The sequence below is a fragment of the Pinus tabuliformis genome, chromosome 2_1 (genome assembly GCF_031772625.1).
Source record: "Pinus tabuliformis cultivar Carrire ecotype Pingquan chromosome 2_1, CPIR1, whole genome shotgun sequence".
NCBI classification, from domain to species: Eukaryota; Viridiplantae; Streptophyta; class Pinopsida; order Pinales; family Pinaceae; genus Pinus; species Pinus tabuliformis.
In genome coordinates, this window is record NC_142299.1 from 165,347,185 (window position 1) to 165,365,532 (window position 18,348).

At 37.3% G+C, this 18,348-nt stretch overlaps 1 pseudogene; it reads left to right on the forward strand.

The window, feature by feature from the left end:
- The window catches only part of LOC149199243 (conserved oligomeric Golgi complex subunit 2-like), a 69,607-nt pseudogene extending 63,797 nt beyond the window's left edge, over positions 1-5,810 (forward strand).
- Positions 5,811-18,348: the final 12,538 nt, after the last annotated feature.

Sequence of the window (18,348 nt, forward strand, 5' to 3'; positions counted from 1 at the left end):
TTTGAGACTTGAATATGCCCTTGATGGCAGTTCAAATTATATAGCCTGGAAGGATCGCATGGAAGTAGTGCTAGAGGATAACGGTCTAAAGGAATTCACTGATCAAGAAGTCTCCAAGCCGACTGGTGCTACTGAATTGGCTGAATGGAATAATTGTGTGGCTAGAGCAAGGAGAATCCTTCTGGAGGGAGTTCGAGATCACATAGTCTCGAGTCTCCATGGGAAGGAGACACTGTTTTCAATGTGGAAAACATTGAAAGATCTATATCATAATAGCAATGATGAGAGGAAGTTGGCACTGAAAGACAAGCTTCAGAAGATCAAGTGTGAAAAGGGTGACATGATATCTACGTATCTGAACAAGCTCACCACATGCAGGGATGAGCTTGGAAGTGTAGGGATCATGACAGTTGATGATGACATGGTGAGTCTTGCACTCCTCAGTCTTCCTAAGAGATAGCATAGCTACCAGGACTCAGTTAATGGAAGAGAGAAACTGCCAGATTGGGAACAACTTTGGTCGGATTTGATGTAGGAGGAGATACGAAGAAGCACCAGAGATGGTTCTTCATCTATGGAGGATGAAGAAAATTGTGCCTTAGTGAGTAAGGCGAAGAAGGGGAAGGAGAAGGTTTCTCATTACGAATCCAGTTCTTCCCATGGTGGGAAGAAGTTTGACAAATCGAAAGTGCGATGCTTTCGTTGTCATGAGCTAGGCCATTTTGCTACAAATTGTCCACTGAGGAAATCCAAGAAGGGATCCATGGAAGGATCAGAAGGTGAGGCACTGGCCTCACAGTTTGAGTTGGATTTCACACTATTCGCATGCATGGTTTCATCCATGGTGAGAAGTGGTTGGTTTCTTGACAGTGGAGCTTCTTTCCACATGGTCGGTGCCAACAGTTTGTTCAGTACTTTGGAGGAGAAAGATCTCTAGATACTCATAGCGATGGGTAATGATGAAAAGTATAGTGTCTCAGGTGTAGGCACAGCTATTTTTCAGAGGGAACATGGAGCTTGCCTTACCTTTACCGATGTCAAGTATGTACCAGGACTAAAGAGAAACTTGGTGTCGATCGCGATGCTGGAAGATAGAAGCTATGATGTATTCTTCAGTAAGGGAAAGGTTTTCCTTAGACACATCATCACTAGATAGGTGAAGCAGATCAGTTCATAGGTCAAGAACCTATATGCTCTTGAGGTTCAAGATGCATGCAAAGCCTTGAGGAGCAAGGCAACTGATGGAGACTTGGTGGTTGAGAGGGAGAGTACATTACCTCTCAACATGCAGTGCCAGAAGAAGTCTCAGACGATTGTGGAGGAGCCACAATTGGTGAAGCAGCTTCAGGAGGTTGTGGAGCAGCCACAACTAGAGAAGCTGAGAGGAGATAGAGTAGATACATATACTCATGCAGAGACCTCCAATAGGGGGAAACTTCGACCCAAGTGGGCAGAGGGATCACATGTAGCCATACCTCCAGGTAGGAGGTGGGGCGATGTGAAGTGATCATCCCACAGGGGCTGATATGGAGGGGCAGGATCCTTGAGGTACCCAACCTCTTTTATTCAACTTTGTTACAGGAGCCTCGATGAGGAGTAGTAGGACTATCTGATTGGGTAGAGATAGATGTGGATGGAGCGGAAAAGAGAGCTACAGTGCAGGAGTCCCAAGACTGTGTAGAACTAACAGGCTGCAGCAATGCGAGAGGCATAGGAGTGTTGCACCAGTGTAGGATGGCACAGAGAGGTGTGCAATGGTGCGAGATGCATGGAGTGTTTCAGCAGCTCAGAGGTCAAAGAGGGAGCACTTGTCAGCAGCAGGTAGAGCTTTAGAATCAAAGTATGTTTGTAGCCCAACAGAGAGGTCAGTGGGGAGATTTTTGTTCCGAGAGTTTCTAGAGAAACCACACTTGGTAGAAGTCTTGCATGTAGAACATTCTAGAGGTACAGGATCAAGTTTGAGATTAATGCCCTTCTTGTTGAGAGGGAGTGTTGAAAATAGCAACAAGAAATGCTGAAAATAGAAGTGCTAAAAATAGCACTACTATAAATAGCAGTTTGGGTACCAGTGCTGGATTGAGCAATAGGGAATGAAAAATGGAAGTGCTAAAAATAACATTTCTATTTTTAACAGTTCAGGAAGGATTCCTATTTTAGTCAGTCCTTGGACTAAAAATAGGAAGTAAAATTGGAAATTGAACTTAACAGCTATTTGAAAATAAAATTAATTAATTCTCCATGAGTAATTAGTTGTGAAAAATCAAACATGAAGTCTATGTGAGGACATGCAACAGTTTCTCTATTAATTGAGGAATTTATCCATCAGTTAAAGAGATAAGGATTAGTTCTAATTTGAGTTGTAATTAGTTGGCTCAGTTAACTAAGTCAAGTCCAGTTAGATTGATTTAAACAATTTGTTTAAATTAATGAGAGTTTAGTTAGTTAATGCATGCTTGCATATAACTGTTGCACTTCAGATAACTAAAGATTATCTCATGAATAACTCATGCATGTCAATTCAGACAAAGACCCAGTTGAGATCAAAGAAGGGACAGTGTACTATCAGTTGGATGAAATTTTTCCTATAAAGGAATCTCATCCATGGATGAGGATTTATCGCCTGCAGGATTGCGTAGTTGGATCAGAGGTTAGTGAGTGTGTGAAGAGGCTAATTCACACAAGTGGTTGCACTGGACCCCAATCAAAATTGTGCAAAGAAATAGGAGTCTTGGAGGGCATATCAAAGGTTTGAGAGAGGCCTTTCACTATCTATGAGCAGCAGAGGTATTACAGAGAGAGCAGGATAGCTTTTGAGTTGATTATTTTGTAATACTAGCTATATTTCCACTTGTATGATAATACAGAGTTGGGGTTTTAGGGTGAGGCTTTCCCCGGGTAAATTCTTTTGTGTTATGTGTGATTGATTTCTCCACATCAGTTATATGTGTTCTTATTGATGTTGCTCATGTTCGATTAAGCTTCCACTAAATTTGTTGTAGAAGTAGATCAAGTATTTGTATTTAGTCTATTGCATTATCAGGTAATCTACAGGTGGGAAATTTTTGCAGGCCCAATATTGATGAAGATCACATTCAAAGATATAATCACAATATAGAGATTCCAGGTGAGATTGAGTTGCAAAGTGAGGCTTTGACAACCATGGCTTCTAATGAGTATCCTCTTCTTGGCATTTTTTCTGAATATCCTGGTGCATCATTAGTGTCTTTACAACCATTTGAATTTAGACAAAAGTTGTGAAACAATTACGAGAACAAATATATATAGTATTATTGGAAATTAATGCACCTATTATATGTGCATCCAGAATGTAATTTTGACTTATTCTCGAGGTATTTCAGTTTTAAACATTTTTTTTTATGAGTATGGACCATGTGTATAAGACATTAGTATAAAGGACCAAGGATCTCTAGTATCATTTGAGATAGGAACAACTACTACATATGCCTTATCTAGATCTCAAGAAAGATACTAGTTATTTTTAGGCCCTGATGTAGATGTCTACAAGGGTCAAATTGTAGGTATCCATCAAAGACAAGGTGATTTGTCCCTAAATTCTTGCAAGATAAAGTATACAAAGTATTTCCATTCGAACAAGGAACAAGCGGTGGTCCTTAATGCAATTTTGGATTTCAGTTTGGATGATTGTTTTGAATATATCCCTAGGAATCATTGGGATAAATCTCAAAGGTTCAATATTCAAGACTATTGAGAATGAAATCATTTTCTAACTCGCTAAATTGTCTACAAGAATTCCATTTGAGCTTTTATGAAGATATAAAAGTGCTTCCTTTAAATCTAGAGAAACTCTCCTCATTGAGACTTGGGAATTTTGCTGCATGAGGATATCATTCATGATACCAAATTTGAAGCATTTTAATGGTGTTGAAGATAAAGGGGTCAAAATTATTGTTGTGATACTTGGAGATAGAGAACTTACACAAGTATTTTTGAAGGAAGCAAATCAAATATGTGGTATCACAAACCGATTCAAGGGAAGATGTGATTTTGCAAAGAGTCAAGCAAGGAAGAGAAGTTCTCTATGTGTCATCACAAAGAAGAAAATATTATCGTGATATATCACATTAAAGGAGTGCTATTATGACCCATCATAAGGAATCAAGGATTGCAACAATACAATTGCAAACTAGAGAGGCTAATTGTGCTCAATCGCAAACTAGATAGGTTAATTACACTCAATTGCAAAGTAGAAAAAGCTTATTACATTAGTTCATCACAAGATAATTACATTTGGTCATTTTCTATCCTTGTAACAATTAGAGGATATACTCAAGACTGGGTGAAACAAGCAGCATCCACCACCAAGTAGAGAAACTAATGACAAAATTGCAAAGTATGCCTAAATAAGAACCCATATCTCAAATTAAGCTAGCTAGCAATAATTCCTTTAGAAATGGTACCATGGTAGAGCTATATGAGAATGATGCAAATCTTGAGGAACTTGAAGCCTGTTTTTGGAACGAATTGCAAGTGAAATGAATCGCTTAAAGTTTTAAATTTCTCATGCACAAAACCTCCCCTTTATTTAGAATATGGAGTAAAGGATTCAAAGTGTTAGTCCATCACTAGATAACAACTTGTGTCGTTACTTTGAAATTGGCCTGGAGTGTCAAGATGAAAATGTCATTTATAATTGTCATCATGCATATGTTGTGATTGATAACACTGAAGTAGCAGAGAAAAAAAATGATCAACCATGATTACTCAATATATTAAATAGGTTATATCTTCAACCCCTTCAAAGGATGTTTTTGGAGGTTTTGGTGATCAACTTGAGGACTACCATCATAAAATCAAGAAATGTGTGGAGAAGGATTGCAAGTTTCTACTAGATATTGATGCATCAACAAATTCAGGTCTAGATATGTTTGACTTCTTATCCAATTAAATTTTGAAGGAGGTTCTATCAACCATTCAAAAATGAATACTCGATGCATTCTCTCTTAGCAAGCCAACAGTTCTTCTAATAGACTACAAATCATACATGGATTTTCTAACTTTTCTTGAAGGAAATTGTTTATAAAAATATACAGTTGATAAATTCCATTCACAACCTATTTACAATGATTTTGTGAAATAATGGAATCTGGAGCTTACTCTACACTTAGGAAATTTCTAGCACTCTAGATTCTACATTGGTGACATCTGGCATCATCCCTTTTATGGATTCTAATCCTTAACAAGATGGAGTTTTGGGCTTGACACTAAATCAATGTGTTGTTCTTTTGAAATGGTCGAATTGATGTTTGGAAATATCATGTTTATATCATTGCAACAAAAAACCAATTCCTTTGCTTGACACCACAACTACTTTCAAGGTACTGAACATGGTTATAAACAAGGATTTCTATTCGTAAAATGGGAAGTCTAAGTTCCAACATTGGTGGTGAACGGGTTGTTGTTGCAACACTAGAGGATTTCATTTTTATGAGACATGATGTAGACCTCCTTGTGAAAGAAATAAATGTTCCTTACCTAAAGCATGTAATTAGTTTTCTTATGTCTTTTCCAAATGAATTTCTTGCTCTAGTAAAACAAAGCATTCTGTATACTTCGCAAGCATTATTAGAGTATATGCCTATAATAGTAGATATCATGATTGAAGCGATGGTGGAAAAATATATCAAGGTTTTGAGACAACTCAAGAGAATCACTGCAACATATAGAATGACAACAAGCCACTCCTAGTTTTCCATTCACCATATGTCTCATGTGTGCTTTGTTATGCAACCAGATCACAAAATAGAAGAAAAGATAGATCAACAACTTGAAAATTGGCCTTTTCAAGGGGGCAGCCTCCTTTACATCACATAAATGAATAGCTCTTGGCCGATTCAAATGACAATACCTCCTTGGTATATATAGGAGTCTAAGGGGTCATAATATAATCAAAGCCTACATAAAAATAATAATGTAAGGGCACAACAATAACAACAGTGGGATTCTAGGGAAATAACAATAACAATATGGGGGCTACATGGGCATAACAATAACAATAAGGGGGCCATTGATCCAAACTTACGTAGGAACGCAAAAAAATACAAATATAAACATAAACACATAGATCTAGTAGAAATAAAACTTCATTTCATTAATATCAAAGATTTGAAATATGCTTACATACATAATGGAAATAAACTAGCTTGGGTGATGGTGTCTTATCTCTCAGAAGAGATGTGGCGGCTACATGCCTCTGAATTGTGTTACAATGAGGCTCAAGGGACTTTTTATTATTTAACAATAAGGGGAAACATTAAACAACCAAAACCCTAACCTCGGGAGATGAAACGCCAAGATTTTGTGGGCCCAGTTGGAGTTAGTTGGGCAGCCAACTTCCCGGGGTCGTAACTTAGTCATATGATCTTTGCTTGGCATGTATGATACCTCTTTGGAAATATCTCTTTGGGTGCTACATGATTTTTTGAAGGCCCCTAATTTTGGCTATAGGCCTATTGTGGACCTCAAAAAAGCGCCATTTATGGGGTCAAAATAGCTCTGGAAGTTCAGGACCCAAAAAACTGCTAAAAGTAGTAAATGGTGCTATAATCAAGGAAATAGATGAAACCGACTGGAGGTCTAGGTGGAATAGGTGGGTGGACACCAATATCCACCTGGATCAATCCTCCCCCCTTAGGAAGCAATGGTCCCCATTGCGTGCAGAGCATCCATGAGGTGAAGAAATTTCTGTTGATCCTGGTACCTATTGAACCACTTGCCCTAGTGAAGGAGTTTGTCTGCTTTGACAACTTGATATAGTTGGATCCTCTGCTGGCGAGTAATCTTAATTTTTATTTCCATGATCCTGTCAGTTGTGGCCTTCTCATTACATCTTGGGTTGAGCTCTGTTGGTGTCAGTTGCTCCGCGACGTCGTATGTGTCCAACAATGGAGGAAAGTATGGTCACAACTGGTCCACATTGAATACTGGGTGCAGACTAAGGAATGGTGGAATGTTGAGCTTGAATGCATTGTCCCCTATAGCCTTGGTGATGGTGTACAGCCCATATCAGAGCGGGTGAAGCTTGCAGTGGGGCCCAACAAGGCACTCCTTCTGCAAATGTAACCAAACTTTGTTACCTACCTAGAACTTGTGTGGCACTTGATGTTGATCATGACGCTGCCTGTACTTGGCATTGTTTCTGTCCAATATGTCATGGACCTACTGGCATGTGTTGAATGTGCTCAATGAAGTTGTTAGCCCAGTAAGCTTCGGATTAGAGATGAACTAAATATGTTTGAGTAGTTGTAAATGGTATGGCTACATCAATGGGACATAGTGGTTGGAATCCCAACCCCACCTGAAAAGGGATGTGGCCAGTGGAGCTATGGATAGATCTCTTATAACTTTGATGGACAAAGGGGAGGTTGTCCTCCCATTTGTGTGGATGCTTCGAGTTGTATATGCATAAAATGTGCATAATCACCTTGTTGACGACCTTTGTTTTACCATCATTTTGGGGGTGGAAGGTCGTGGACTTGGTGAGCTTGGCATCTAGCATCGACCAGAGGCTTGACCAAAATGTACGTAGGAACCTGTTGTCCCAATTTGAGGTAATGGACTTTGGGATCCAAAAATGTACCCACACTCGATCAAATAATAACTTAGAAGTGGCTTATGTTGTGATACTCTTCTTGCAGACTGCCATAATGGCCATCTTAGAGAATATTTTGATGACCACAAACATGTATTCATTGCCATGCTTAGTAGAAGGAAGAACCGACATGTAATGCATGGAGATGGATTCCCAAGGGTGACTAGGAGTAGGTAGAGGAGTATATAGGCCTTGCATATTGATTGTTGGTTTGGCAATGGCGCAGGTAGTGCAGGATCTGATGTACTTCCCAACATCCTATCGAAGGTTCGGCCAATAAAACTACTTTTGTAGCACTCCCACTATTTTCTCTACTCTGAAGTGTCCAGCGACCCGATTTTAGTGTGCCTCCCAATTCATCCTAGCATGCTTGCTTGTAGGAACACAGAGGTGTCCCATGTGGCATAACAGTGTGCCCTGTAGGTGAAAATATGGAACTTTCTAACCTTCTAGGAGCATCTGGTAGGTGTTGCCAAATTTTGGATCATTCTTGTAATGATGCGGCCACCTCGAAGTCTCATTTCCACAAGAGTCAAGCACGGTGGTTAGTGCCATGACCGGTGGTCAGATGAGATAGACTGCAACATTATTGATGTTGCCCTTCTCATACTTGATGTTTAAATTGAATTGTTGCAGATATGTGGAACATTTCTTATGGTAATCGTTCTGCAACTTCCCTTGTGTCTGTATGAGCTGCAAGGGTGGATGCTTCGAGTTGTATATGCATAAAATGTGCATAATCACCTTGTTGACGACCTTTGTTTTACCATCATTTTGGGGGTGGAAGGTCGTGGACTTGGTGAGCTTGGCATCTAGCATCGACCAGAGGCTTGACCAAAATGTACGTAGGAACCTGTTGTCCCAATCTGAGGTAATGGACTTTGGGATCCAAAAATGTACCCACACTCGATCAAATAATAACTTAGAAGTGGCTTATGTTGTGATACTCTTCTTGCAGACTGCCATAATGGCCATCTTAGAGAATCTTTTGATGACCACAAACATGTATTCATTGCCATGCTTAGTAGAAGGAAGAACCGACATGTAATGCATGGAGATGGATTCCCAAGGGTGACTAGGAGTAGGTAGAGGAGTATATAGGCCTTGCATATTGATTGTTGGTTTGGCAATGGCGCAGGTAGTGCAGGATCTGATGTACTTCCCAACATCCTATCGAAGGTTCGGCCAATAAAACTACTTTTGTAGCACTCCCACTATTTTCTCTACTCTGAAGTGTCCAGCGACCCGATTTTAGTGTGCCTCCCAATTCATCCTAGCATGCTTGCTTGTAGGAACACAGAGGTGTCCCATGTGGCATAACAGTGTGCCCTGTAGGTGAAAATATGGAACTTTCTAACCTTCTAGGAGCATCTGGTAGGTGTTGCCAAATTTTGGATCATTCTTGTAATGATGCGGCCACCTCGAAGTCTCATTTCCACAAGAGTCAAGCACGGTGGTTAGTGCCATGACCGGTGGTCAGATGAGATAGACTGCAACATTATTGATGTTGCCCTTCTCATACTTGATGTTTAAATTGAATTGTTGCAGATATGTGGAACATTTCTTATGGTAATCGTTCTGCAACTTCCCTTGTGTCTGTATGAGCTGCAAGGGTGGGTGGTCTGTATGGATGACCATTTCATTCCCCAAAAGGTAATGATTTCATTTTCGACAGGCCTGCACAATAGAATATATCTATTTTTCGTAAGTGGGATACTTACAGACTGTATTTGAAAGTGTCTCATTGTGATATGCCATAGGATACCCCCTACAGGGTATGAACTGAACCAATAGCATAGTCAGAGGTGTTTGTCTATATTTCAAATGATTGTTGCAAGTCTAGTAATGTGAGCACTAATGCATAGAAAAGGTGATGCTTTGACTCGACAAATGCCTTATGTTGGGATTCAGACCAAAATAACTTTGCTTTCGCTATGCCCTTGGTGACTTGACTCAAAGGCCAAGTGATATGAAAGAATCCCAACATGAACCTGCGATAGAAATTGGCAAGGACCAGAAAATTGTGGAGATCTATTAAAGTGGTTAGGTCTGACTAATCTTGAATAGCTTGTATCTTGGTTGGGTCCACATGCACACCCCTCTCATTAATGATGTACCCCATATATTGAAATTGTGTCATAACAAAAGTGCATTTCTCCAAATTGGCACACAATTTGTGTTGTCATAGGGTTTAGAGGACATGTCAAATATGGTGTATATGCTCTTCCCAACTATGTCTGAAGATCAGGATGTTTTCCAGGTGCACTACCATGAATGAGTTAGTAAAGGGCCACAAGATGTTGTCCATCAGCTGCATGAAGATTGTGGGGGAATGTGTAAACCCGAAAGGCATGACAACCATTCGAAAAGGCCCTCCTTGGATGTGAAGGTAGTTTTCCACACATAATAGGGTTCAATTGATACTTGGTGATACTTCTACTTCAAGTCAATATTGCTAAAATATTTGGCCCCCTTGAGCTAGTCCAAAAGGTCATCAATCTATGGGATTGGATACCTATTCCAGACAGTGATCTTATTCAGTGCTCAATAGTCAATACAGAGTCTCCAAGTGCCATATTTCTATTGTACCAACACGATCAAGCTTCCACAGGGTGATTTTCTTGGCCTTATGTTCCCTTTCTGAAACAAAACCTGAATACACCTCTTAATTTTATCGTTCTCCAGAACAAATCATCGGTAGATCTGTCTGTTGGGTAGCAGCGCACCTGGGGTCAAATCGATGGAGTGCTTGACCTGGAAGTGTAGGGGTATTGTTAGGGTTTTGATATGTTCTTTTAATGCCCTAAAATTAAAATTGTAAATCCAGAGTTCCTAATCTTCGAGTTATAAGTCATTACAATTCATATTTGAATTGACTATCCTATATTTACTTAGTACGAAATTAAGTACCAAATGATCAAACTTTGTTTCTAGTTTAAATTTGTTGCACCAATTTTTTCTGAAGTAAATAAACCTATTATATTATTCAATGTCACACACATAATTAAAATTGCTAATTCACCTTCAATAACCATGCAACTAATCAGAGATTTATTCTAGAAATAAACTTAATAGTCATCATAAGCTATACTCATAGTTAAATCTAAATGATCTATTTTACTTGAGATCTTTACATGAAACTAACTCTAGGGTCAAGCTAGAAATCAAAAAGAAAACCCAGCAATGCTATTAAACTCATAATCATTCACACAGCTTCCTAATTCAATACTACTATTCGAAATTGATCTAAAAATGAAACAAATGGCTTATGTCTCCTACAGAATCTCACGAAAATTCAAACATGTTTAACATCAGCTACAAGTACTCCTTATTAAAACTTCAGATCCACATATAGTAGAGTGTTTCATTCATATCAAAGAGTTCAGTCTAGAAATCGTGAAAAACTCATCGTTCAGAAATTCGATTTAAGCTAAAATGTTTCCCGTCAAACTTATCAATGCTTAATATCAATAGAGGAACTTGCAAACTCAAATAATCCTCATGAAAATGATTTCACAAACTCACATAATTTAGAACAGGAATCCAACCAATCACCGAGTTGATCATAACATCCAGATCTATGAAATATTGTAGATATCATTCAATTACATTCCTAAGTACTGAACATCTAGAAATTAAAAATAAACAAATATTTTAAGTACAATTTCACTAAATCTAATTCAAAAACACGCTTCCTATCTAATTGGAATCGATATAGAACTTGGTTGAGGTTGGTGGTGCGCCCTTGCCACGACCTGAGACAAGCTAATTTACCTCAATAACTTCACAAATTATAAACACATATATTCATAGATATAAAATTTGATATCACTTATATATTAAAGTCTTCAATGAAACATGAATGTAAATGTTCCAAACTGGAATGAAAATAGACTCATCAAATGTTTACAGTCACAAGCTTCTTGCTTTAGTCTCGCTAGCCACCTCCTACTAATGTTTGGCCTTCTTAAGGAATTTATGGCTTCAAGATAGTTACAACAAAATAACTCAGAAAAGCAATACATGTGTGATATAGGCTTAATTAAGCTAATCCAAATTCCAAATATCACTCATCCATTTTACTGTATCTGCACTGGTCCAATTGTAATAATATCTTTAGGCTAAGGAGGTTATCACCACATCCACAAATAGAAGAAGTTTCCCTAGAGATTCCCATCAGTTGACTAGTGCCAAATCTGGAGTAGAGTAGCAAATAGAGAATAGAATTAAGTACTAAATGGTTTTTTGATATATTTCAAGCTAAAGTTGGGTCCTTGGTGACCTGTCAAATGCATTCAAGTTGCCATCCTTATGTTTATGAACCCTAGCAATATATCAGTCAATAAAGAAAGCCAAAAGGAGGTTGTCCTCACCCAAACCGAAAGAGGAGGATCAACCTCATGGTGGAAAAGTTTTTCTACCTTATATCCATGGGGTCACGAATAAAATGGCAAAGATCCTAAGAAAGAAAAACGTTCTAACTCAATTCTCAGCTCCTGGTACCATAAGGCAAAGTTTAAAATCTGTTAAGGATGATATTGACAAGCAGCAACTTAAAGGAGTCTATAAAATAGACTGTTCGTGTGGGAAAAGCTACATAGGTGAAACTGGTCGCTCCCTCCAGACAAGACTGAAAGAACATGGCGCTGACATCAGGAATGGAAGATCTCGTACCTCAGCCTTGGCAGAGCACTCCTCGAAGACTAATCACCACATCTGCTTAGAAAACGCATCAATTATCGCGAGAGAAGAGCAGCATCATAGACGGAAAATCAGAGAAGCCCTCGAAATCTTGAAGCATCCTTGTAATCTGAACAGAGACAGCGGTTTGGAGATTAGCGGAAGCTGGCTTCCCCTGATCGGAAAAATCAAGAAAGCATCTACCCGGCCCCAGGTAAGTTGTCAAAACAGGTAATGTGTCAAACAGGTAAGATAGTTATTAATATAGACCCTAATATAAGTTTACAGTTTAAATATAAAGAGTATTATAGATATTAGCATTGTTTTGATTTTAATATTAATTCTTTCCTTAGGTTATTTATATTCTATTAAAAACTCTAATTATTAATTCTAGGTTGGATTTTAATATAATTTGAGCCTAATGTTTGTTCTAATATAGTCTAGTTTTTAATATTGTTTTAATTTAGATTTTAGGTTATATTAATATTAACTTATTTAGATATTAATATAGATATTTGGTTTTTATTGATTCTATTACTATTACATATATTAAGTTATATAGATTTGAAGTTTTATAAATATTATGTTTTATAATGATCAAGCCTTATAAAATATTAAGTTATATAGTCATTAAGTCATATATATTAATATTATGTTATATAGTCATATACATTAAATTTATAGTCATAGTTTGTATGTATTAAATTTATATAGTTTTTAGGTTATATAAATGTTATATAAATATTATTTATGATATTAATATATATATTAGTTTTTAATTATTAATTTAGGTTCTAGGCTTTATTAATATTAAATCTAATATATATATTAAGTTTTATTGGCTTTAGGTTATATTATTATTAAGTTATATAGTAATCATCATTATTAAGTGATATTGTCATTAAGTTATATAATTATTAATGTTAATTATTAATTATTTATTAGGTTTATGGTATTAATATTAATATATTTATTAGTTTTTAGATATAGCCTTTTTGATATAAATATTAACATTCATATTAGTTTAAATGATTAATTTAGATTTTAGTTTAAAGGATTTTGTTTTAAAAAAAAAAAAAAAATATCAATTTAAAAAATATTAAATAAATAATAATAATTTATAATAAATTAAAATTAAATTTAGGTTTTATGATAATTCTTTCTGGCCGACTTGTGCTTTGCTTTTAATTCTCATCGCTCATGAATATTTATTCCATCCATCTGGCTCTTCTTTTTATCATCTTTCTCTTTACCCTGATGATGGATCCCATTTGGGATTTGAAACGTTGGTGTAAAAACTCGACTACTGTGGATTCTCCGATCAAAAATTCGAAAAGCACAAACCACAGATCACTGAAATCCAAGTATAAAATCATTTAACATCTACTTAGTGTTAGTGTGAAATTTCTTGGAAGGTGTACCAAAAACACTTCACTTAAGTCACTAGGTGACAAGTGACCCTAACAACAATTTGTGGCTTCTTACAATTCAATCTGCAATAAAAAGTGAAAAACCTACAACAAAAACATATACGATCTAGAATAGAAAACAACAGTAAAGATATCCAATGCAATAACCCAAATGGAAAGACTTTAATTAAATAAATTCTTTATTGATAACACCTGGTGAAGGAGATCTACAAAAAGGGTCTGCAAATCCCCCTTCGTGGGATGGGTCCTTTGATGTCCTTGATGCTTTAGTAATCAATCTTCTCTCTCAATGTGTGAAAAAACCCAAAATAGTGTGAAGAACTCAAATGGGAGCTCAAAAAAAAAGAGACGATAATGGTGATGATGATATTGATCACGGTGAAGAATGAATGGAAAACCCTCATATTTATAACAAAGTGTCAAGTTAATCTCGAAAATGGAGAATAATAAAATAATATTCACCAAATCAAGATCTAACCGTTAGGAATACTTTATTATATGTTTTGGAGAGGGAAAAGATATTTAAAATGGTGAAATATCTTTATTTAGAAATAATTTTCAAATAAAATGATTTATTAATTATTTCGCACGGATTAAGAATGGTGTGAAATTGAAATAATTATTAAGTAGTGATTTAAAAATTATTCCAATAATAGAAATAATAAATAATAAATAAATAGTGATTTATTTAATTATTCCTAGAGGATTTATTCAAATGTGACAAGGAATAATTGTTTAAACAATGATTTAATAATTATTCCTAGAGAAAATTAGATAAATAATGATTTATCTAATTATTCTCATGGGTTATTTTTTTTTAATCAGAAAATGATTTAATAAAACTGGTTTACTAAGTTATTTTCCATAGTGAAAGTGATTTTATTATGTTAAAATTAATCCTACATGGTGTGTTTTGATCCACCTAGTTAGAAATGGCTAGGTGATCATTTTTTGGTGATAACAGATTGCCCCCCAACGTATGACTGTTAGGAGCAAATTGTATGACCAAAATACGTTGTAGGTTATACTTCCACGAGACACCAAAGGGGAGTCAAAGAGAGAGAGAGAGGGAGATAGAGAGAGAGAGAATTGAAGCAATGCAAGGCCGAACAAAAATGGAGGGGGCGAGACCTACTAAATTGGTAGAAGTATCATTTTATGTGGGATTACATGATCTTAAATGAGGTGGGGGAGGCACACCCATACTCGCTGAGATAACTATGTATAAAGAATAATGATGAGCCCAGCAATGTGGGACTGATTTAAAAAGTACATGATACATGATACACTGGCATCAATGGGATAAAAAAAATAATACAATGGATCTCATATACATAAAATGCCTGGAAAAACATAGGCCAAACTGAATACAATAACATCTGAGTACATGAGACATAATGCCCCTCAAGTTGACATGGGGAGAGGGGATCACTACCAAAGAATCCTTGATGAACAGGAAAGGGCTCTGAATATCTGAATGGATCATCTGAAGGAGACATGGATGTTGTGGGCGCTGCAAGCATCGGAAACCGAACCCATCACATTTGCGGAACCGCATCTAAGGCTGGATCAACATATATGGTCATACGACCATGTGGGGGGATACCTGAAGGGCCACTACCTCATGAGGTATAAAAAATCTCACACACACCCAGGAATCACTAGGACAATCATTTGAAGCACCGAACCATCAAGTGTGTGAATCTCAATCATGTGATGAGGAGTTGGTGTCGAGCACGTGAGAAACAACAAAGTCAAATGGAAATGATGATTCCCTTTTCTTGATCTGAGGCACTAAACAAATATGGAAGCTGGAACCAAGGTACACCACCCTTTAGACCACTCTTCTGGAATAAATGTTTTGAGGTCGACAAAAGAGGGCCCGCCAGAGTTAAGGCAATGAGGAATTCTTAACAAATCCATGAGGTATCATAGAGTGACTGATGGACTGACACCAGGGATGATGACGGAAGGAAACAAAATGAGGGTTGACTAACGACTTCCCTTGTCATAGCATAATAAGGATCGATGACCTGGAATCGACTGACTTGATTATGGAGGGGATGGTCAATGACTCAAATGGGGGTTCACCAAAGATGGAGTAGTAGAGATGGAGGCCAAATATGAATAAAGTGTGATGGATGTGGCACAACAAGGTATGGAACACTATAACTGGACTCAAGGGGACTCGAAAAAGACTCTATAGATACAAGGGTGACTCATCTTGGATGCTCAGAACAAGGGTTACTCGATGGTGCTGCCACATGGGGGAGGGGGCGGAGGGTACCTTAAAAACATGAGTAAATAATGGTTACTCATGATGAAAATCAATAGGTGAGTCAACCACTGCAAAGGTAAAAGTGTACCAGAGTATGGGTGGCTCAAATCAAGAAATTCGATTTTAATAGGCGGAAAATTGAGACCTCATGGATAAAATGGCTTCCCAGTGAAGTGTCAAATTACAAAAAATAATGAGAGACTCATTATAGAACTCGATGAGAGCTTTCTAATGGTGCTCATGGTTCGTCAAATGGAGCTAGGGTTTGGTCGCAATGGGTGATAGAAAAAACTAAGGTTTTTCCTATAAAAGGGCTTTTTGCTCCCAAATCTAATTCATTTTCATAGTGAGTTGTGGAGAATTTGGAGAGGATGAGAAGTCCCTAAATCTTGTGGAGATCTTAGCAAACAAATCGACTATCGAAATCAAGATCTGCAAGTTGGAGGTAGGTGGTATAACCTTACTCATCATTTGTTGTGGATCATACTTTCAGATTAGGGCTTCAGTTCACTGTGGGGGACCCCTGCTCATCCTCACGGTCGCAACACACTTTTGGGGGCATGTTCTGTGCTCTGGAACACAAAATTTGGGCCCCGATAGTATCTATAATTTAAAGGATCAAATGATGATTGAATTGTCTCTTTTAGTATTTCAAATTGTAAATAATATTGTTTATTGTAAATGATTTCCAAAAAAAGATATATAAATGAAAATAGGGTATATATAGAAAAAATAGAAAAAGGAAAAGAAAAGAAATGATAAAAGAACCCCACAAAAAATGAAAAATTATGAAAGTGATGCCAGTTGAAGTGCCACTGATAGTCCAATAATTTTGTAGAGAATAAATCCATGAAATTGTGTGCAGCTTGTTTAAAATATCACAATACCTTTTTCTTTGAAACATACATTTTAATTTGTTCAATAAAATTTCAATTTATGTCAATTAGATTAGAGTGAATAACTTAGCCAAACAATTTAATATTGGTTGAGATTAGATAAGTAGAATAGGTGAATAAATTATTCCAACAGTTTAATTTGGATTAATGCAGTTGGTATATTAGTTTTATTGTTTGAATAGATGATTTTAGTCCTTTAAAATGGAAAAATAAATCATGGTTTGCACTTTTAATGCACCCTAATCGGTTTAGCTAGATTAGTTTAGGGAAAAATGAAATTTATCTCAAGAGCGCTAGTTGTAAATATTGTTATTTGTCCAAGTTCGACCTTATTATAAAAAATATACGCCCATGATATGATATTGTACCGTTGGCATTAAACATTTCACATCTCCTCACGCCCGATCGCAATCTTAATTCCATATAATGGCTCCAAGGCCTTTTCTCCCCCCCCCCCCACCAACCATGTTTCCCTTTACTGGCTAGGGGGGGGTCCGAAAAGTGGTTTCCCCACCGCTATGTGTCCTTCCCTCATCATTTTGCACCCACCCTCTCAATAGTGCATACCCCTCCTACCCCTAATTCACCTCCACTCCCCTACTTCCACATAGCCCCTTTTGCCTATCACTTCCCTCCAACTATCCCGCACCTTCGTCCGCCTATCCCTTGTTGCCATGTCGATGAGCATTACACCTTCTATTGTTGGTCCATCCCATTGTGATCTTCCCATTGTGGAGTAAATGCTCTCAAACAGTCGTTTATCCAATGGTCCCACTCCAGTTGTGAATCTATAAAGCCTCGCTTTTCCCACGATCACGTTCTTTACTAACTTTCCTACTGTTACACTGCTCCCAAGCCCTTTGTTTCTTTCCTATCAACAACTTCCCATAGAGGAATTCCCTACAAGCTTTTTCCCGTGAAATTAATAGTGGTCCTCTGCAAATTCTTAATGTCACCCTCTCCAATTTCACCCTACTACTACGATGGCTCCCAAAGTGAAGACTGATGCCACTATGGTTAACCCGATGCTCCCTCCCCCTATGGATTTAGACCACATCCCCCTAGATAATAGAGATTATAAAATCTCTGAAGCGCAGTGTGAATTCGACCTCTTCGAATTACTTTGTTGGTTTCGTGACACTTATCTTAACTAGTCCGATGAGATTAACCTCTGGAATTCTAGATTATCGCTCTTTTATTTTCCCCCAAAGAACCAGGCAGATCACCTCTATCTTGTCCTACCTACTTGGATACTTTTCAGATGAATGGGTATATTAGCCTATTTTAGGCTTTCTATCCACCCTTTCCATAGAAGAAGGACTATTAGTCACCTTTCACTATGGTCACTTCCTTGCAAATATAATTCATGAACAATTCCTTCAGTTTTTAATGGAAGGAATGTTCAGATATTCCTCAATTCTTATGTACATGTTT